The sequence below is a fragment of the Lithobates pipiens genome, unplaced genomic scaffold (assembly GCF_037356315.1).
Source record: "Lithobates pipiens isolate NorthernLeopardFrog02 unplaced genomic scaffold, aLitPip1_a1.2 Scaffold_23, whole genome shotgun sequence".
In the NCBI taxonomy this organism is placed as follows: Eukaryota; Metazoa; Chordata; class Amphibia; order Anura; family Ranidae; genus Lithobates; species Lithobates pipiens.
In genome coordinates this window covers 302,157,775-302,180,814 of record NW_027507785.1, presented here as the reverse complement: position 1 = coordinate 302,180,814, position 23,040 = coordinate 302,157,775, and positions in this window count along the sequence as shown.

Genomic DNA, 23,040 nt, shown 5'->3' with positions numbered 1-23,040 from the left:
CACATGTGCACACACACACATACAGACACATGTGCACATACACACATACAGACACATGAGCACACACACATACAGACACATGTGCGCACACACACATACAGACACATGTGCACATACACACACATGCATACACATACATACATACACACACACACATGAATAAAGGCCTTTTTAACACTAATCTAGCTTGTAGTACAGTACCTTTGCAGCTTCCTCATTCAGCCGGGTACTGCACTGTAGGGGAAAGCAGAGAGCACAGCACAATCCTCTGCACTTTACTTTCACTTTTGAAGCTCACGGAGCTTCTCACAGTGCCGGGGATCGGCTGATCTGACAGCCCTGATCCCGCAGTACAATAAATTGAGAAAGACCAGGCAGGCCGTTCAAAACCGGTCCGCGGGCCGCAATTGGCCCGCGGGCCGGACTTTGGACATGCCTGCTCTAGATGATCCTGGGAGTAGCCACTTGCAACTGGATACTTCAGCTGTCGGATAAATCCTGGTTTATGGATTTAGCAGCCGACAAGTGATTCAAACTTAGCAAAGTCTCTGCCACAGACTTGGTTGAAAATTTTAGATGAACACAGAAAGTCTCTCACAGGAACTTAATTGTAACGAAGGATGAAATTAGGAACTTTCTTACAGTACTAGAATCTTGCAGCCAATCCAGTGATACCGTAAGAATGCAGATTTACTTGTTGTCCTTTCAGCTCAGCTTCCAGTCTCTTACCGAGCAGCCAGCCTCGTGCATGGCCCTCTTCTGAAGAGTCCTCCCCTGGTTGCGTTTTCGAGTTGCTGGGCCTCTCCAAACCCAAGATGGCACCGGACCACCTTGAAATCCTCCTTCTAGTTACTGCGCCTCGAACTAGCCAGTCTCGAGACTCGGAAACGGATGGATCCACACCCCAGGCCATGAGGGTCTCTGGGGGCTGGTCAGGAGGACCAGGACCATGGAGTCAGAACATACTTCTGGACCGGAACCCAGAACCACGTGACCTCAGCACCTTAAGTACCCTCTCCCGGAATACACAGCGAGACAACGCACCCACTGATTGGCTCAGAGAGAGAGATTGGTACCCAATGCGTCCAACCAGCCTGCGTTCCAGTGCTTGCCAGAGATGATACATGCACCTGACCAGGCAGAACATAGTACAGTCCAGCCAAACTGATGCCAGAATCACAATTTAGTGAAATTAACCCCAAGACCCAACTATAGTCTTAGGAAAAAACTAAATTTACAAGCATAGCGTGTACTCTTCAGGAGTACCGGCGCTACATAAGTTTCTGGTGCATTTTGCACCTGTAAAAAAAGAACACGTAACTAAAAAAAAAACACATCAAAAAGCAACTGCGGATGTTTTATGTGTTTTCTATTCATTTGAAAAGGGAGGTGCATTTTTTTTGCATTTTTTTACTGCACCAAAAATACAGTCTGTAGGACTTTTAAATGCGAAACTTACCTGTAACTGGCTGGTGTGAGGAGTTCCATAGGATTTAATGGGCAAGAGTTTTTCTTCCACTTTTGGTAAGGCAAAAACAGAAGAAAAACTGATCAGTGTGAACGGGGCCAAGGGACGTTAGCTCATCATGTGGAAATATTGAAGGGAATGGTTCAATCCCTCTCTGCAACTCTACTGAATATGTTGGTGCTGTGAAAAGAAATGATAAAGCAAAAAGCTCAGTTATCTGGGATTGAGTCAAAGTAAAAGCCTGATGCGTCTTCAAACCAAACAATCTAGAGGTTCTGGTGTCTGCAGAAGAGTTAAGGAGTGTGATCAATATTGGCCTAGCAGAGATCCTGAGATATCGGGGCAGTTAAGCCTTAACCACTTCAATACCGGGCACTTAAACACCTTCCTGCCCAGACCAATTTTGAGCTTTCAGCGCTGTCGCACTTTGAATGACAATTGCGCGGTCATGCTACACTGTACCCAAATGAAATTTTTATCATTTTTTTCCCACAAATAGAGCTTTTTTTGGTGGTATATGATCACCTCTACGGTTTTTATTTTTTGCGCTACAAATAAAAAAATACCGAAAATTTTGAAAAAAAAAAATGTTTTTTTTTGTTTCAGTTTCAAAACTTTGTAAATAAGTACGTTTTCTCCTTCACTGATGGGCACTGATGGGGCTACACTGATGGGCACTGATAAGGTGGCACTGATGGGCACCAATGTGGCACCAATGAAGTGGCACTGATAGGCGGCACTGATGGGCGACACGGATGGGCGACACGGATGGGCGACACGGATGGGCGACACGGACGGACACTGATAGGTGGCACAAATTGGCACTGATAGCTGGCACAGATGGGCGGCACGGATGGGCATGGATAGGCGGCACAGGTGGGCATGGATAGGCGGCACAGGTGGGCATAGATAGGCGGCACAGGTGGGCACTCAGGCGGCACAGGTGGGCACTCAGGCGGCACAGGTGGGCACTCATAGGCGGCACAGGTGGGCACTCATAGGCGGCATCGGTGTTATAGTAATGGATGCCAATCAGTGCCAAACAATAATGCATGCCAATCAGTGATGCCCATTGTGGCCACTGATTGGCATCCATTATGGGCACTGATTGGCACCCATTGTGCTGACTGGCACCCTGGTGGTCTAGGGAGGATTATGGATTTTTATTACCTTTTCCCTGGTGGTCTAGTGGTGTCCCTGGTGGTCCAGTGTGGGCATCCTCGGGGGGGCTGTGCTGATAATCGATCAGCACAGACCCCCCCTGTCAGAGGAGCAGCCGATCGGCTCTCCTCTACTCGCGTCTGACAGACGCGAGTGAGGGAAAGCCGATCACCGGCTCTTCCCATTTACACTGTGATCAGCCGTGATTGGACACGGCTGATCACATGGTAAAGAGTCTCCGTCGGAGACTCTTTACCGAGATCGTAGTTGCCGGGTGTCAGACTGACACCCCGCAACAACGATCGCCGCGATGCGCGCCCCCGGGGGCGCGCAGCGGCTCATAATCCTAATCACGTCATATGACGTCCGGTTAGGATTATGAAACCACTTTGCCGCCGTCAATTTGTAATAGGGCGGGCGGCAAGTGGTTAATCAACTGAGCTGTAAAGGTAAACTGGAGTCTATCTAATGTTTTATAGATAAGCAATAGAAATGAAGGGTGCATGACCTCACACTAGTAGGAGGAGGGTTCAAAACTGACCTTAGAAGGTATTATTTTACTGAAAAAGTAGTTAATGTTGAGAACAGACTCCCAGCAGAGTTAAGTCAACAGTAATTAAATGTAAACAGGCTTGGGACAAACCTAGAGCTATATACTACTCAGATAAAAAGGTTAAAAAAAAAGGTAAAAAATAATTGGTGAACCACTTGGTCTTTTTCCGCCATTAGTCTTCTATGTTTCTATGCTAAATGCCACGGTATTGGCCTTGTGTGCAGAAGATATATAAGAAGTGAAAAAATTGAGAAGTGTCAATCTTGGTCTGGACTCCCACTAAATTTGCTGGGACGTATTAATATTTTTAAAATGATACTTTTGCCCAAATTTAACTATGTTTTCCGGAACTGTCCAGGCTGGATACCGGGATATTTTTTTCGGGAAGCGGACAAACTTATAGGCTCCTTTATATGGAACGGTTCTGCCCCTAGGCTAGCCAAGTCCACGTTGCAGTCCCCAACGAATGTTGGAGGCCTCGCCCTTCCTAACCTGCAGCTCTACTACTGGGCCGCCATGTTAGTTACCGTCTCTTGGTGGTTTGCGGCGCGAAGGTCGAATGCGGCGGTGTGCTTGGAGGCGGCTATCCTGGGTTCCCTGCAGGAATTGGGGGTATTGGCCTACAAGGGGGCGCGGGCCTATGCTGTCCTCCCCGGTCCCACGAAGACGTCACTTAGGGTCTGGGGGGTGGCCGGACGCAGGTTTCTGCGACCGGGATATTGGTCTCTGGCTCAACCTTTGTGGGGTAATCCGAATCTGCCTCATTTTAGGACAGTCCCGGACCCGCAGGTATGGGTGAGATTTGGGGTCCGAACGCTGGGAGACATAATGCCGTTGGGTAGTCTTCTCTCCTTTGCTCAACTGACTGCCTCCCACGCTTTGCCCGGTTGGATGTACTTCAGGTATTCCCAGCTGCGCCATGCAGCCAGAGCGCAGTTCCCTGCCCCCCCGACCCTACAGGCCACTCCGTTGGAAGAACTGTTCGCGGGAGGTGGCCTTAAAAAGCCACTCTCCGATGTGTATCGTGTCGTGTCCCCTGTTGCTCTTTCTAAATTGAACTCTCTATGGGACAAATGGAAAGCGGATATCCCGGCGTTGGAAAGGGATGATTGGGAGGAGTGTCTGGATAGGGGCAGTAAATTGGTAATATCCGCAGGAGATAAACTTGTTCAAACCAAATTTATACACCGGGTATATCATACCCCCATGCGTCTATCCAGAATTTATCCCGCTAGAGATCCGCATTGTCCCCGGTGCAAAACGGAGCTGGGGACATATCTCCATATGTTCTGGGATTGTGTGAAACTGGTCGATTTCTGGAATGGGATATTTGATCATTTAAATTCCAGGCTAGAGCTGGGTGTCCCCAGGCTTCCTGAGCTAGCTTTGCTGGATATTCAGGCTGATGAGCAAACACCCTACCATACTAAACTCTTGATTTCATATCTCCTTTTTTACGCCAAAAAAGAAATTATCTGTCATTGGTTTTCACCCTCTCCTCCTAGTGTGGCCTTGTGGGAGAAGAAAATAAATAGTGTTCTGCCACTTTACAAACTCATGTATCACAATCGAGGCTGCCCGTGGAAGTTCGATAAGGTCTGGCTCTCATGGACCTCTGGATAGTATAGGAGCACTTACCTAAGCCAGGTGGTGTTGTTCTTTCTCTATGCGTGTTACTGGGATGGAACCTCTGTTAGGATTGTATGTATTCCTTATTGGCTACCTGTATTATATATAGGAAATGTCACCTTTTCTTTTTATGTATCCGACTGTGATGCGGGCTACTCCCCTGTCTTTTGTTCTATTATTCTGTACACTTGTCTTTGACAATAAAGCACTCCTGTTGTTTAAAAAAAACAAAAAAAGAAGTGAAAAAATGGGCACAACACTCAAAATGTAAGCTTTTCCATCCTTATATTTAGAATTGAGAAGGTAGAATGTTATTAATTATAATTGTGTTTAACCACTTGACCTCCATAACGTTTTACCCTCTTCATGACTCATTTTTTGCTATTCAGCACTGCGCTACTTTAACTGACAATTTTTCGGTCATGCAAAACTGTACCCAAGTTAGATGTATATAATAGAGCTTTCTTTTGGTGGTAATTGATCACCACTGGTTTTATTTTTATTTTTTATTAATATTTAATTTTCTACTTTCTGTTATAAAACATATCAAATAACTGTGTGCCTAGCAAGTGTTTGTGTGCTGATTTTACTCACTGACAGGCTGTCTTTTTCCCCTGATCTCAGCTCTGAATGGTAAGTGAGATCAGGGAGAAAGAACCAGCCAGATCTGTGCTGTTTACACACAAAATGATCTGTGCTGTGACTGACCACAGCCACCGGCAGGTTTACAGCCAAAGTCATTGGCTGTGAGCCTACTGACAAACTCATGCTGTGTCCAAACACTGTATGAGCAGCAAAGGGCGTGAGTGCGCACCTATAAACCGAGAACAACGGGCAGCAATAAAACTGAACTGCTGGTCGGCAAGTGGGCAAAGGAAATAAGCCAATGTCTTTTGAGGATTTGCATCCCCTTCTTCAGGGCTACAATAGAAACATCTAAATACAGAGCATTTCAGAACATACACTATATTGTCAAAATTATTGGGACACCTGCCTTTACGCGCACATGAACTTTAATGGAATTCCAGTATTAGACCGTAGGGTTCAATATTGAGTTGGTCCACCTTTTGCAGCTATAACAGCTTCAGCTCTTTTGAGAAGGCTGTCCACAAGGTTTAAGAGTGTGTCTATGGGAATGTTGGACCATTCTTCCAGAAGAGCATTTTGGAGGTCAGGCACTGATGTTGGACTAGAAGGCCTGGCTCACAGTCTCCGCTCTAATTCATCCCAAAGGTATTCTATAAGGTTGAGGTCAGGACCAGACAAGTTCCTCCAAACCCAAACTCGCTCATCCATGTATTTGTAGACCTTGCTTTGTGCACTGGTGCTCAGTCATGTTGGAACAGGAAGGGGCCATTCCCAAGATGTTCCCACAAAGTTGAGAGAATGAAATGGTCCAAAATGCCTTAATGGGGGCTAGGCTTACGCATGGCGCTGGTTGGACGTGGCTAAGGAGAGCTCCGTCTAGCTACCGGCCCTACAGCTCTAGCAATGCCAACTAAAACACTGAAACCCCCCTTCAGAATCAGTAAGAGGTGCAGGAAGGGATCGTCCACATATTCATCAGCCATCAGCTCCATTAATCGGTACTTAGCCGTGGAAAGATCCAGCCCCAACACGTGCAGCGGGCAAGCCAGAGCCTCAAGTATCTTTCCCTCCTCACACGCTGCATCGTGAGAGCTCCCCTGCCTCCTCCTGCTGCTCGGAACTCATGAATCCCCTGCTGGCTCAGAAATGACATCTTTGGTGAGTGGGCTTAAAAAGGCAGAGATGTTCCACAGCTTAGAAAAGCCCATTAAAAAGGAAATCACAGCATTGAGAGCAGACATGTCACATCTTCTAGTCAGAATAGAGGAGACAGCGCAGCTTCAGGACTCACATGGGATGGCCATTAAAGAGTTGTAGGCGACGGTCACACAACTATCATTCGCTCACCGTGCCTCATTGTATAAGCTCAGGACACTGAGATTTGATCAGGTACACCACGCTCTGAAGCCACGCAATGTCCCATCTGACCAATCCGGGATGTCATATGCCGCCTTCATTATTTTGAAGACAAAATTGCCATCATGACCAAACTGTGGAGTACCCCTAACATTGACTTTGATGGGGCAGTCATTAATATCCTACCGGACCTCTCCATGGAGACCCTTGACCATCGAAGGTAAAACTAAAACCTCTCCTTGATCAATTGAGATCAGACAGGATCAAATACAGATGGGGCTTCCCCGCATGTTTGATTGCCACCAAAAATGGCCGCTCCTTTACGCTCCTGCTCCCTGAGTAACTTTCATCCTTCCTCCAAGACCTAAACATTCCGCCAATGGAGCTCCCGGGCTGGCAAGATCCTATACCTAAGTTCTCGGTCCCCCTGGACCCCCAGTGGCAGAAAACCCCATCAAAGAAGAGACGCACTTGGATACCAGGCTCCTCCTAAAAACATGTGTGAGATGTGCTTTGAGTGTCCCTAATTCTTCCTCATTCACATATACCTACCACTAATGTGACTGCCACACCATAATTACGTTTTTGAGACACTTTTTCATCTCTCCCTGAATTTAGTTACATAATACATGTTTGGTACCGAGTCAGGTACTACTATATTCCTTAATACCCTGTTAAACTGGTTTGTCTACGGAACACTCCACCTGTGTTCCTATTTTAGAATTGCTAGAGCTTCATTTTTATTTTTATTCTTCATGTTTATCTTATAGGCCAAATGCTGATGGAGCCTAATGCTCCCATGTCCTTATTCCTCCGTATGTCCCTTGCCCCCCTCCTTTTGGGATTGGTGAGTGCAGGCAGCCCACATAGTAGTATTGTTCAGACCCTCTTTAGAAGTCTGGATGGCTCCCTCTTCCCACAGGGATCACTGCAGTTTTCTACGTATTTCTCACCCAACTCCCATACGTTTTACAGATTGTAAAAATATTTTGTATACATGCTCTTTCTCAACCCCCCCCCCCCCCCCCTCCAGGTATATCTCTATTTCTTACAACCCCCCCCCCCCCCCTCCTTGCTGGCATGCATAGCTGCATAAGCTGAAAGCTTGCACTCCACTGACATAATGGCTACTCCAACGGTTACCTTGTACAATGTAAAGGGCCTAAACGTAGCCACAAAACGACATCAAGTACTGTGAGAATTAAAAAAAGTCCTCATGTTCTATTGCCTTCCTCCAAGAGACACATCTGACTCACTCAACACCTGTCAAGTTGCACTCGTAATACTATCCACAATGGTATATCTGACACCAATAAAGCCAAATATAAATAAAAAGGAAGGTACTATTGCGCACAGCCTGTTACTACTAACCTAACACCAATGACCCTAGTGAATAATAATAATCTAATCAAACTAAAGGAAGCTGCCAACATATATAGTGATCTCTACACTAATGAGTGAAAAATAATAACTAAATTATGTGGCGCTACCTATTTGATACATAATATAATAAGAATAAACCTAAATAATACTAAAAATGTGCTATATAGGAAAATGCAATATTAAATAAAGTGCAAAGTGCAATATTCAAAAGTACAATATTACAGTGCAAATGAATATACTGTATCATGCAAGAAGACTCCAAATAAACAGTGCTACAAATGAGTCCAAAAAATATCAAAATCACTAAATAGAAGTCCTTGATCACAATCAAACAAACGTGCTTGTTCAAAGTGAATACATCAAATGGTCCAAATTCATAAAATCTTCATGCAGTGAAATTCCAAAATGACAACATCCACCGAAATAGTGACCATCCACCATTAGCAGTAACTTTCAGTGCTCAGTGCACCCCTTGTTTCCCCCAGCCTCTCACCTCACATCTGAACCCATTCTTTCCAATCTTCGTTTACTCCACTCAGCAATATAATCACCACAGCGGGAAAAATCTCATAGAAATGGTAGCAAAAGAGAGAGGGGGGGGGGGGGGGGGGGCTCCGATAGTGTAGTAATAAAATATCGATTTTATTTGAATAATATCCACACTTACATATCAAACTCGGAACTTGAGTGTAAACAAATGTAAACATATTTCGGTGGATGTTGTCATTTTGGAATTTCACTGCATGAAGATTTTATGAATTTGGACTATTTGATGTATTCACTTTGAACAAGCACGTTTGTTTGATTGTGATCAGGGACTTCTATTTAGTGATTTTTTTTTGGACTCATTTGTAGCACTGTTTATTTGGAGTCTTCTTGCATGATATATATTTAATTTGCACTGTAATATTGCACTTTTGAATATTGCACTTTGCACTTTATTTAATATTGCATTTTCCTATATAGCACATTTTTAGTATTATTTAGGTTTATTCTTATTATATTATGTATCAGATAGGTAGCGCCAAATAATTTATTTATTGATAAAGCCAAATGATTAGCAATTGGGTTCAGTGGGAGTGTATCCTTTTGCCTCACTGAAATGTTAACGGATGATCATGGTCATTTCCTCTTCCTTAAGGGCTTTCTAGGTAACACCAGCATACCCTGACAAAATATCTATTGTCCTAACTGCAATTTCAATTTGCCAAAGGGATGGTTATTCTTGCAGGAGATATAAACATGCCACTAGATCCCACTCTAGACACTTCCCAAGACCGCTCTAACATCTCGTTAAAATGTTTAGCTTATGTTAAAAAAAGGCTCCTGGACCTCCAATTGTTAGATGTCTACTCCATCCCAAAGAAAAAGACTATTCCCACTTTTCCAAAACTCACCAATCCTACTCCAGAATAGACAATATTTTTCTAGACCACTTTAACCCCCCCCCCCCCCCCTTACACTCATCCCATATAGGCACTGCGACCATCTCAGATAATGCACCTACATTCTCTTTATTTTCCAAATGATCCCACTGGGTGTTCCTATAGGGTTCTTTACGTTACTCCAGATAATGATCTCCCACTTCATCTGGAGAGACAGCCACCCCAGGGTGTCCAGAGTGTTACTTTTCTGCTCCAAGTACTCAGGGGGGTTAGCTCTTCTAAATATCAAAGCATACTATCATGCTGTTGTGCTGTCACATGTAGCGGATTGAAAATATGCCAAAGCCTCTAAATTGTGAGTACAGATGGAACACATCTTAAGTGGCATGGACCTTTTAGCTGCCCCCTGGATACCCGGCTCCTCCAGAAATCTCGCACAAAAGACCTAATCCCTCACCACATCCTCCCTGGACATGTGGGATGGGCTACACAAAAAATTCTCCTGGGCATATGACTCCATCCTGATGCCACTCCTCAACCATAACCACTTTATACCCGCCTCAGTGGATCCGGGATTTAAATCCTGGATACCAGAAGAACCCCTTTTGCTTCATCATATTCTCCGCTCAAACACCCTCAAGCCTCTGTTGGAGATTCTGAACTCTAAACCAATTACATTCATGGACAAATGGAGATATAATCAGATACAACGCTTCCTCCTGACCTTCACTCAACCACTATGGGGTCTAGAAGATCTAAATGGAATTGAGTATGTGTTCAACCACAAGAACTATCCACTACACTGCATTTTATAGTTCTACAAAGCCCTCATTGAGCTTCAAATCCCTTCGTACCCGACCTTCCTTGTTAAATGGGAAGCCAATCTCGATTCCTCCCTCACAAACAAAAAAAAGAATACAATCTTGCAACTGGCTCCTCACTAGCATCAAAATGGTGGAAGTCAACTACAAACTACTTACCAGGTGGCACTACACTCCGTCTAACCTGCATCAAAAGTTCCCAGCCAGTTATGTTGGAGGAACTGTGGGAACAATGCTACCCATGCTCACGTCTGGTGGACCTGCACCTTAATCCGCCCTTTTTTAACCAACATTCTCAATCTGATACATCAGATCACAGACATTAACCTTCCCAATGACCCATGGACCATCCTCTTCCACGCCATTACAGAGCCCATTGGTATTTACCAACTCTCGCTCATCCCTCACCTGTTAAACACAGCAAAGGCTCTCATACCCACTCTCGGGGGGCAGTCTTTAATCCCATCCATGAACAAATGGCTGCAAATGGTCGCTGAGGTACATCTTATGGAAGACCTCACCCACATTGCCAAAGAAAACATTAAACGCCATACATTATCTTGGGCCCCTTGGATTAAATTTACATCCAACCTCTGCTACAAGGATATCATGTCTAAGGTCCCACATGACACCCAATCAACCGTGACAGGTTAATCTTTTCACTTAAAGAAAACGTTGTGTTTATAGCAATGTTTTCATCTCCTTTTTGATCCTAATGTTCTATTTGCTTTATGTAAGTTGACATGCATGCCAGCAATCCACCCTACCCCCTCCTCTACCCCTACCCTAATTCTCTCCCCTCTCTTCCCCCCTTCATACTTGCCGCCTCTCCACCCCCACTCTTCTCTATTGAAACCATTACCAAGTCAAGTACATTTTTTCCACCTTGATTAGCTCAAATGCCCGCATAGATTTATGCCTCTGCATAGGCCAGTTGTTGTACACTTCTTATCCAACACCTGCATACCCCCAGAGGATCTCAACTGTAATTTGATTTTCTGTAAGGTCATGTGTGCATAAGAGCTCATTTACAGTTTCAATTGACTGATTGCATATTGTTACATGTTTTTCACCTTTCTACTTTCTTACAATAAACAAATATTAAACAAATTGTCTTGATATGCTTACACCTTAAGACCCCTTTCACACCACACCGCCCATACCGCCGGATTTGCGGCGCATTTCGGCCACTAGCGGGGCGCTTTTACCCCCCACTAGTGGCTAAGAAAGGGTTAAAACCACCAGCAATACGCCGCAATAGTGGCATTTTGCCGGCGGTTTTACAGTGCTACCCCATTGATTTCAATGGGGAGCAGCGGTGGAGGAGCAGTAAACACACCGCTCCTTCACCACTCCAAAGAAGCTGCTGGCAGGATTTTTCCCTGACGTCCTGCCAGCACACCGCTCCAGTGTGAAAGCCCTCGGGCTTTCACACTACAGACAATGGTGCAGCTTATTTAGGGCGGATTGCAGGCGCTATTTCTAATGCTATAGCGCCTGCAAAACGCCCTGGTGTGAAAGGGTTTTTAGAGTTCCCTTCACTGGAACTAAGGGGCCAAGCCCAATCCCTGAAAAACAACCCCACACCATAATCCCCCCTCCACCAAATGATTTGCACCAGTGCACAAAGCAAGGTCCATAAAGACATGGATGAGCAAAGTTTGTGGTGGAAGAACTTGACTGACCTTCACAAAGTCCTGACCTCAATCCGATAGAACACCTTTGAGATGAATTAGAGCAGAGACTGCGAACCAGGCCTTCTTGTCCACAAAAGTGCCTGACCTCACAAATGCACTTCTGGAAAAGATTCCCATAGACACCCTCCTAAACCTTGTGGACGGCCTTCCCAGAAGAGTTCAAGCTGTTATCGCTGCAAAGGGTGGACCAACTCAATGTGTTGTAAAGCGCTGAGCAAACTGTTGGCGCTATATAAAACCTGTAAAATAATAATAATAATATAATAATATATATATTAATTAAAAACTGTCAGGAATGCCTGAAGTTGCTGTATTATGATTTAATAGGAGGAAATAATTATGCTCTCTGAGCTTTAACACTCTTGTATTTGATGGCGTTTTTGGGAACACATTTGGTTATGTGTATAGGTTAGTTTTAGCTATTGGTTCTGTCCACCCTCCATAAGACCACATGACCAATTCATGAAGATGCCTACAGTTCTCAGTCAAGTTAAAGTGTTCCTAAACCCAGGACCCTGCATTCATTATATCTGGACTCCCACAGTACACAGAACATGGATATGCAATTATTTTAGTAAATATAAACTGCTAAATACCCTTTCAAAAACAAATAAAAAATGGTGAAAGTTTTGGGGGATAAAACATATTCAGAGCGACTTCAGGAACTTAATATGTACAGTCTGGAGGAAAGAAGGGAAAGGAAATATATTTTAAGGGGGTGAATAAGGTTAAGGAAGACAGTTTTTTTTTAATATGAAACCAAAATCAAGAAAACGAGGACATGGCCTCAAACTATCTGCAGGAAAGTTCAAAACTAATCTTAGAAAGTATTATTTTACTGAAAGGGTAGTTAATGCTTGGAATAAACTACCAGCAGAGGTAGGGAGACAGTCAACATTAAATGGCTTCAAACATGCTTGGAATAAACATACATCTATAGTCAGACAACAAAGTTAACGAAAAAACAAAACAAAACAGTAAAACAAAAACAAACATTAAAACCCCCAAAAAATAAAAATTAAATGGGCAGATTTGATGGACTACTCAGTCTTTTTCTGCTGTCACTTTTCTATATTTCTATGTTTCTTTCTCATCAGCAGCATATAGCAGTCTTGTGACTTCTATCAGTGTCTGGTTAAAGCTTGCAGGAGGAGTTTTCATTCTCATCTGACTGTCCTATGAGGCTGCAGGACCCCTGACCCTCTGTTTGGTCAGTGCTGATTGGCCCTGTGCTGATCACATGCACCCACCCAAGAAAAAAAACTCTCTAGCAATACACACCAAACTGAGCATGTGCAGAGTGCCCCCAAGGCTCTGTACTATCAGGAGATGGATTGGGGACTGTAGAAGAAGGGGATAATCAGAGAAAACAGGATCAAACATCTTTTTTACATAATGCAGAGGATTAACCCCTTAAGTTCCACAGTGAGTATAACAAGCATGCTTTACTGCATATACAGACTGATTTTACTGTTGTGGGTTTTGTAACACAAGAATCTCACAGCTTCAGCTACCATTTATTTGCATTTTTCAGATTTTGTTTTTGAGAATGGGACTGCTTCAAATATAACATCTTCTCTGGTTTCTTCCTCAGTGGCTCATTCCGTACAACCATCACATAGGAAATAACATGCATTTATAAAATGTTTGCTCATTTCCTCCGTTATTGTCCAGAGCGGCTGCTGAGCCCAGCCGTTTTAATTGATGATAATACTAAGTAAAATGCTAGCGGTCTAAATGAGCTTTGATTAATTAATGAGAGAGGAAGGTTTCAAGGTAATTTCAATGTGTTCTTATGAAGCAATTAAAACATGATCCGTCCAATGGGGGTAATGAAGTGTAATGTAATGAACTAATAGGAAACGTGGTATTTGCTGTGTTATCGATCAATGGTTTTGCAATCGGTATAATTACCTGGATAGTCCAACCACAACAGCGCATGCAAAATGCTCAATAGTGTAACTGAGAGCATGGCTCATTCGATGAGCTAAACGGCAATGTTCTGAAAACCATGGTAGCCAAACGTAGCAAGGTGGCAACACAGCCAATAATATTATGAAGGATAGCTATGAGCTTCTTCAAGCAACCAGTTATGTAAAAGGCTTAGAGAATGTCCCCTTTGGTGTTCCAAATGTTAAAGTGTATCTAAAGCCAAACATTTTTTTTTTTTTTTGGACAGAGTGGTTGGGGAGGGTTAGCAAGTCTGTCAGCTCTTTATTGCATAGAGAAACCGAGACTGAAGTGCCACACCAAAAATGTTATCATCTATATATAGATTTTTTGCAAGATGAGATAAAAAAGTTTGTCATACAACCAATGCACTTCGGGGGTCAGGTTTATAAGGGCTAATCCTACAGTCCATTACTGCTGTTCTGCTCTAAGTCCTATGAGAACAGAACAGGACTAATGGGCTGCAGGACAAGTCCTTAAAGTGGAGGGCCACCCAGAAAAATCATTTCACTTTATCCTCTCCCTTTTACTGTTCTAAAAATCATTCTGACAAAAAAAAAAATTTCACTTACCTGGAACACCCTGTTGCTATGCTGAATCTGCTAATCTGCTTTCTTCCTCCTCCGCGGTGGTGTTTTTCTCTTCCTTAGCTGCAGTGCTTCATGGGAAATGAGTGTCATCGTTTCCCATGAGTCTGTGGGCTGGACTGTGCTTAAAACTACCGTAACATTATGTGATGGTTTCGCTGAACTGTATTGCTGAAACTATGTTGGAACGCACGGCGCGAGTGTTTGGAACGCATCGCGCATGCGCAGTACGCAATTTCTGGCGGCAACGTCACTTCCGCAGCATCCTGTGATAGGCAGCAAAATGTGACACTACACCAGAACAATAAATAATCTTTGTTGCCATCACAACGGGGCGGGACTTCCGACGACGCCGCCCGTTGTGATGACAACCTGTGCAATTAATGGCGGCGAGACTGCGCATGCGCGAGATCGGCGCTCTAACGGGCGGTGCATGCTGGTCCATCAGCATGCCCGTATCCCGGAAGAGGATGCCTGTGGGCTTCACATGCCCACAGGCAAAATGGAAACGCTCGGGAGGAAAGTTTATAAGTTATCCATATCGGAAAAAAGTGACAGGAAATCGAGTGGAAAACAAAAGAAGTGAGTGCTTAATTTAGTGCTGTTATTGCTTGTCATACTGCTAACAAAAAAAAAACTTCCAGACAGTGGAATCCCGCTTTAAGAAGTGGGCATTTTCTGACCCCCAAACACATTGGTTTTGGAATAAATGCTTTTATCTCATTTTGGAATAATCTATATCTGGGCATTTAAAATGTTGGTGCGGCGCTTCAACGTTTCTTTCAGTCAGGAGCAGGAGGAACAATGGATTTTTCATGGCGTGGAGAAGCTACCTGGCCATAATCCAGATACCTTTAGCCCTTGTACACACGGTCGGAGAATCCATCGGAATGTGTCCTATCGGACCGTGTTGTTGGATAATCCGACTGTGTGTGGTATGCATCGGACTGATTCCGTCGGAATATCCGTCGGACCCAATTTTCCAACTTGTTGGAAATATTTTCCGACCAACTGGGCCGATCGGACACACTCCGATCATGTGTAGAGAATTTTGATCGGACCAAGTGCCACGCATGCTCAGATCAAATTCCTACATCAAATCTATTGGTTACTAGCCTGAACGTAGTCCCATCGTAACGAAATTACGTCATCACGTTCTGAAAGATCGGATTTTTCGACAACTCTGTCCGACCGTGTGTATGCAACAGTTTCGGACAAGATCCGACGGACAAAATCCGACGGATTTGGTTGTCGAAATCTCCGACCGTGTGTACAGGGGCTTACAGTGAAAGGACCACCCTAAGGTCCCAGCACTTCCAGGGCCAGTGCTACCACTAGGCAAACTAGGCAGCTGCCTAGGACGCCCGGCCACTGGTGTTCCTACTCTCTTTTCTCTGCAGCAAGCAACTAAGTCTCAGCATCAGCAGGCAACCACTTTTGCAATAGAGGGGTAGAGGATAAGGGGAATTCAGGTACCTTTGTAGTTTTGCAGGTTAGAGGTATTTCCTTGATCCAGAGGACAAACAATTCCCACAGGCTGGATCTAGTAATCACCTGATAGGCCTCTCTCACCGACCTAGCAGCCGGTGAAATGTGCGAACAAAATCTCTGCCACAGACTTGATAAGTTTGATAATCTTGTTATGCAATCCTCTGCTACAGGAAGGCTCGAAAAACTTCTGGTTGCAAAGATTAAAGAGTTTCCCCACAGTACCTGATTCTTTCAGCCGACCCGACGATACTGTGTGGTAGACAACCCAGGATGCATCCTCCAACTGAGTCTCCAGGCTTCTCCATGAGGCACCAGCCTTATTGCTCGGTCCTCCTCAGAAAAGTCCTCCCCTGGATCCTCCAGTTGCTTGGCTTCTCCCCGCAGGCAAGACAGTACAGGATCATCTCTGGATCAGTAGGCCCCAGAGCCGCTGGGCCTACCTTTCCGTTGCGGAGCCTCAGGCCAGGAGGGCCCTGAGACATTGAAATAATGCAGCACACATCTCAGGCCAGGAGGGCCACAAGGTCGGGGAAAAGCGAACCACCCCAAAAATATGGCATTGGGCATTGGTACCTTAAATACCCTTACCCAGAATGCACATCCGGTAAACCACTCCCACCGGGCTGTCTCTGAGTAAAAGGGGTACCCAATACATTTAGCCTGTTGCATTTCCAACACTTACCAGTGGTGACAGCGACACCCATGGTCAAGTGGAAATTAACACAACCCAGCCAAACTGGTACAGAAGCCAGAACCTAGCATAATTAGTCTGAACCAAACTGCAGCTTCAGACAAACTTAAATTTACAAAAAACTATTAGCTTTGGTATTAAAAATACCAGCGCTAAACTTACTTATGCTTTGCACAGAGCAGCCGCGATCCTCCTCTTCTCGGGTCCCCTGTCAGCACTCCTGGCTCCTCCCCCTTGCCCTCCTCTATGTGTCCATAAGAGACATAGAGCTGGAGCTCGGCCCCACCCTTCGCTCTCTCTCCTTGTTGGCTCACTGGAGTCAATGGCTCCCACTGCTGTCTCAGCCAATGAGGAGAGGGAGTCCTGGGACAGCTGAGGCTCTTGTTCACATCGCTGGATTGAGAGGGGGCTCAGGTGAGTACTAAGGGGGCTGTGAGGGGGGGGGGGGAGCTGCATGCAGAAGTTTTTTTACCGTCATGCACAGAATGCAATAAAAAACCTTCAGCTGTTACAACCACTTTATTGCAGAATCCAGTAATTCGCAACAGACCCAGTGGGAAGGCACCCGACTTACGGCATGTAACAGCAACATGTAGCAGATCAGGTGTCAGATATGACAACGTCTGTCTCGAGGAACAGAATGAGGCCTAGCCATTCTGGACACAAATAGGGAAGTCTCCAGGTAGGATGGTGTATCCCAGTTCTTCTCCTACTTGTCTCTCCCTGCCGCTAATCACTTTCATGGGGGGGGGGGACCTGTTCCAACACTACCCACAAATGCAAAATGTGCATCAGTGCCAAGCCTTAAATAGGCTCTACCTGACCCAAGATGGCTGCTAGAGTCACATGGGGTGGCAGCATTCAATCAGGTAGCTTCCCCAGTAGCCCTGGAAACAATAGAGGAACCATGTTTTTCTTGACTTCCCTACAATGCTGCTGCAGTTGAGCGCCACCTGCAGTGGAGAAAGTAGCTAGCACCTGTCTATACGCTGCAGTTTGAACCCAGACACATCCACCAATCAGAGACAGGGTGCTGAATTTCTGCAAAACCCTTTACAGAAAGAATTTACATTTCTTCTCCTCTGTGTAGGAATTTACCCCCCCCCCCCTTCCTCCACACCAGGAACCCATTCATAAAATAACTAAAAATAAACAGTTTGGTCTGGAGTTCCATTTCACAAACATCAGAAATGCCCTTGGTGCCCCCATTAACCAGATTTCAAATCATTCCCCTTTGGGAGAATCTCGATCTCCAGTCCTTTCTACGCTGAAATAAGTATCAACACACGCTGCGCACACCAATTAAAATAAGGAAGTCTTTTAAGCTATTTAAACCCCGCTGGATTTAAAGTGAGAGCATGTAATTAAACACAGCGCAGTTTTATGGCTAATCTAACAGTGATTGTATTAAACATATCCCTATCATTATTGAAGCAGGCATATACTGCAACTGATGAACTCTCTATTTTACTCTAATTTGAAAAGTTTTCAGAAGTCCTAAAAACAAAGCAAAAGTTTTTCATGGAGGACCTGAAACAAAATGAAACTGAAAGTGCATAAAATATTAGCATCATCCCAGTGACAAATTTACAAATATACTATATTAAAATATATTTATGTTAAACCCTCAGTTTTTTACCAACTTGAGCTCCAGAAGGATTACCCCCCTTCATGACCAGGCAATTTTTTGTGATACAGCACTGCGTTACTTTAACCACTTCAGCCCTGGAAGAATTTACCCCCTTCCCGACCAGAGCATTCTTTGCGATTCGGCACTGCGTCACTTTAACTGACAATTGCGCGGTCGTGCGACGTGGCTCCCAAACAAAATTGACATCCTTTTTTCCCCACAAATAGAGCTTTCTTGTGGTGTTATTTGATCACCTCTGTGGTTTTATTTTTTGCGCTATAAACAAAAAAATTGTGACAATTTTGAATAAAAAGCTATTATTTTTTCGTTTTTGCTATAATAAATATCCCCTAAAAAAATATACAAAAATGTTTTTTTCCTCACTTTAGGCTGATATGTATTCTTCTACATATTTTTGGTAAAAAAAAAAAAATTGCGATAAGCGTATATTGATTGGATTGCGCAAAAGTTATAGCATCTACAAATAGAGGCTAGATTTATGGCATTTTTATTATATTTTTTTTTTATTAGTAATGGCAGCGATCTGTGATTTTTATCATGACTGCGACGTTATGTCGGGCACATCGGACACTTTTGACACATTTTTGGGACCATTGTCATTTATACAGTGATCAGTGCTATAAAAATGCATTGATTACTGTGTAAATGACACTGGGGTTAAACACTAGGGCGCGATCAAGGGGTTAAGTATGTCCTAGGGAGTGATTATAAAACTGTGGGGGCATGGGCTACACCTCCCATGACAGCGATCACTGCTCCCGATGACAGGGAGCAGTAGATCTCTGTCCTGTCATGGGGAAATGCCTTGTTTTCTTAGGCATCTCCCTGTTCTGTCTCTCCGTGGTGAGATAGCGGGACACCAGCAGACAACGAATCCGTGGATCCCGCGGGCGTGGTCACAGAGCATACAGTGGACGCGCGCGCCCACAATGCTGCTTCTTAAAGGGGACCTACCTGTACACCCATTTGCGCAGTTGTGCCATTGTGCCGATGTATATCGTCGTGCACTGGCCAGCAAACGGTTAACTGATAATTGTGCGATCATGAGATTCTGTACACAAATAAAATTTATGTATTTTTTCCCCAAAAAATAGAGCTTTTTTTTGGTGGTATTTGAATACCTCTGCATTTTTTTTTTTTTTTTTGCGCTATAACTAAAAAAAGACAGTTGGTGTGAACAAGCCGCACTTATTACAATATATATATATATATATATATATATATATATATATATATATATATATAGATACATATATATACATATATATATATATATATATATATATATATATATATATATATATATATTGTAATAAGTGCGGCTTGTTTACACCAACTGCAGCGCAGGAGCGCACACACAATCAGACACTTTCCCCCACCACACAAACACACGCTGCCTTCTGCAGATGTGTGCACATGGTATTAATTCTTAATGATACCCCCACACAATTGGCAAACATACATTTTTTCAAGGCAGCCAACCGCAGTACCATGCGGTTTGATGTAGTGCTATTTTACAAATGGAGCCTGCACTGTTTTTGTGTGTTCCACATGCATAGGGCAGCACATTGATAATAATGAGCTAATAAAAAATGCACGCGCTTAGATGCACCTGATGGTGTGAATGAGCCCTAAGGGTATTCATTGTTATTATATATGTAGCGCTGGTATTTTTAATACCGGTGCTAGTATTTTTGTAAATTTAAGTTTGTCTGAAGCTGCAGTTTGGCTCAGACTATTTATGCTAAAGCTCTGGCTTCTATACCAGTTTGGCTGGGTTGTGCTAATTTCCACTTGGCCGTGGGTGTCGCCGTCACCACCGGTAAGTGTTGGAAATGCAACAAGCTAAATGTATTGGGTAACCCTTTTACTCAGAAACAGCCCGGTGGGAGTGGTCTACCCGCTGTGCATTCTGGATAAGGGTGCTTAAGGTGCCAACGCCATTTTCTGGGGTTTGTTTTTCCCGATCTCGTGGCCCTCCTGGCCTGGGGTTTGTGCTGCTTTGTTTAATGCCTCGGGGCCGCCTGGCCTGAGGCTTTGCAACTGAAGAGTAGGCCCAGAGGCTCTGGGACCTATTGATTTAGAGATGATACTTTGCTGTCTTACCTGGGGGGAGAAGCCAAGCAACTGGAGGATCCAGGGGAGGACTTTTCGGAAGAGGACTGAGCAATAAGGTTGGTGCCTCATGGAAAAGCCTGGAGACTCAGTTGGAGGATGCATCCTGGGTTATCTACCACACAATATCGCCGGGTCGGCTGAAAGAATCAGGTACTGTGGGTAACTTTGCAACCGGAAGCTTATTGTGCCTTCCTGTGGCAGAGGATTGCATAACGATCGTTAAACTTATCAAGTCTGTGGCAGAGACTTTGACTGAACAAATCATCGGCTGCTAGGTCAGTGAGAAAGGCCTATCCGGTGATTGCTAGATCCAGCCCCTACAGACATGTCACCTGTACACACACACACACACACACACACACACACACACACACACACACACACACACACAAATAAACAGTGTGACTGGCTGCTTTTCAGAAATTTGAGATCAGAACCTGAGTTAATCAACGGGGCCAGTTACAGGTGTGCACTACATTGCAAAAGCAAGAGAGGAAAACAGGAAATACTTACCTTTACCTGTACGTGCCGTTAAACACAGCTCTGTTCCGTGGTGGAAGCAGTTATAGTTGGGGGGGGGGGGGCAATTCCACATTGATGCCCATGGTTTTGGAAAGGAATGTTAACAAGCTCATAGAGGTGTGATGGTCAGGTACCAAAACTTTTTGCCCATATAGCGCATCTAAGTAAGATGAATGGCAGAGTTAAAATCCCACCGCTCACTAAGTCTAAATACAAAATGTGCAGCTGAAGCGTGCCTTTCATACCAATTGAGAGAATTGGATAAAGCCTCTAGGAGTTCAGGATGATGAAAAGTGAGGATCGCCCCCACTTTAGGCTCGAGTGTGTTTATTGATCTGTTACCGCAGCCAGATGCCTGTATCTATCCGTCCCAACTGCCATGCTGTAATGACGATCCACTGGAATCTCTGAGCCTGCTTTGCAAGCATTATCATGCTACGCTTTCTGTTTACACATTGAGCTATAAATATCCAGATATCTACATGTGCAGGCGGATGGCGTGAAAAGAGCGGTGATCTATGGTAAGACGTGGAATAGGGTCATCAAAAGGGATTATAAGAAGACTTAAAGTGACACTAAACAATAACCTTAAAGTGACACTAAACAATATCCTTATTTCCAAAAATAACCCGTATACATCCAGTACTAAAGTAATTGTAAAGTCTTGTTTTTTCTATAAAAATAATAGACATGTAATACTTACCTGCCCTGTTGCAGTGGATTTGCATAGAGCAGTCCGGAACCTCCTCTTCTCTGGTGCCTCTTCTTTGCTCCTGGCCCCTCCCTCCTGTTGAGTGCCCCCACAGTAACTCAGACTGCGATTCAGCCCCATCCCCTCTCTCTCCTAATTGGCTAACTGACAGTAGAGGGAGCCAATGGCTGTGTCTCAGCCAATCAGGAAGGAGAGTGCTGGACGGCCGAGACACTTGTGAACATCACTGGACAGAGATGGGGCTCAGGTAAGTATTAGAGGGAGCTGAGGGGGGCTGCTGCACACAAAAGGCTTTTTATCTGAATGCATGGAATGCATTCAGATAAAAAAACCTTCTGACTTACAAGTACTACAGCACCTTTAATCGTTCTGTAAGCTATTTTTCATGAAGTTTTTTCTTACTGTGTTATTCTGCCTCCTTGTAGTGTGAGCGCCTTAAAGCGGAGCTCCACCCAAAAAGGGAAGCTCCGCTTGTTTGCTTCTTCCCTTACAAGGAATGGGGGCAGCAGCACCCAAGAGCCAATTGAAGAATCGGCTGGGTGGATATCACGGGATACCTGGACCGGTAAGTGTCCTAATATTAAAACTACTGACTTTTTTTATTTTTTGTTGGGGGGGGGGGGGGGGGGGGCTGGAGCTCCGCTTTAACCTCCTACTCTCGTCCATAGTCCAGCTCAACAGTGAGCAAGAGAGGGTTGCCACAATAGCACCATGGAGAACAAACGTAGTCACCCTCTAACAGGGCAGCACAGTGGTTAAGTGTTTTGCACTTCTGCCTAGAAGATTTAGGGTCATTGGTTCAAATCCCAATCATGGCACTACCTGCCTGGAGCTTGCATGTTCTACCTGTGCCTCTGTGGGTTTCATCTGGGTACTGCGATTTCCTTACTCCAAAGCCATGCTGGTAGGTTAGTTGGCTCCTGTCTAAATTGGCCCTAGTATGTGTGAGTTAGGGACCTTAGATTGTAAGCTCCTTGAGGGCAGGAACTGATGAGATTGTATAATATATGTAAAGCTTTGTGTAAATTGATAGTCCTATATAATTACTGTGCATTATGGGCGTTGGCCCCCATCCCTGCCACTGTCTCCCAATCCATGCGCCCAGCGCCTTTCAGGATGCCGGGTGCATGGACTCCTATGGCGGGGGTGTTTCCTTTTGAAGCACATGATTAGAACCAGAGGCTTTAATAGGCTTTAAAAAAGGGTGGGCTCAGGGCGCAGAGAGTGGGCCTTGATCCCACCCAATTGTGTGACCATAGCAAGTAAATTTTCGCTAT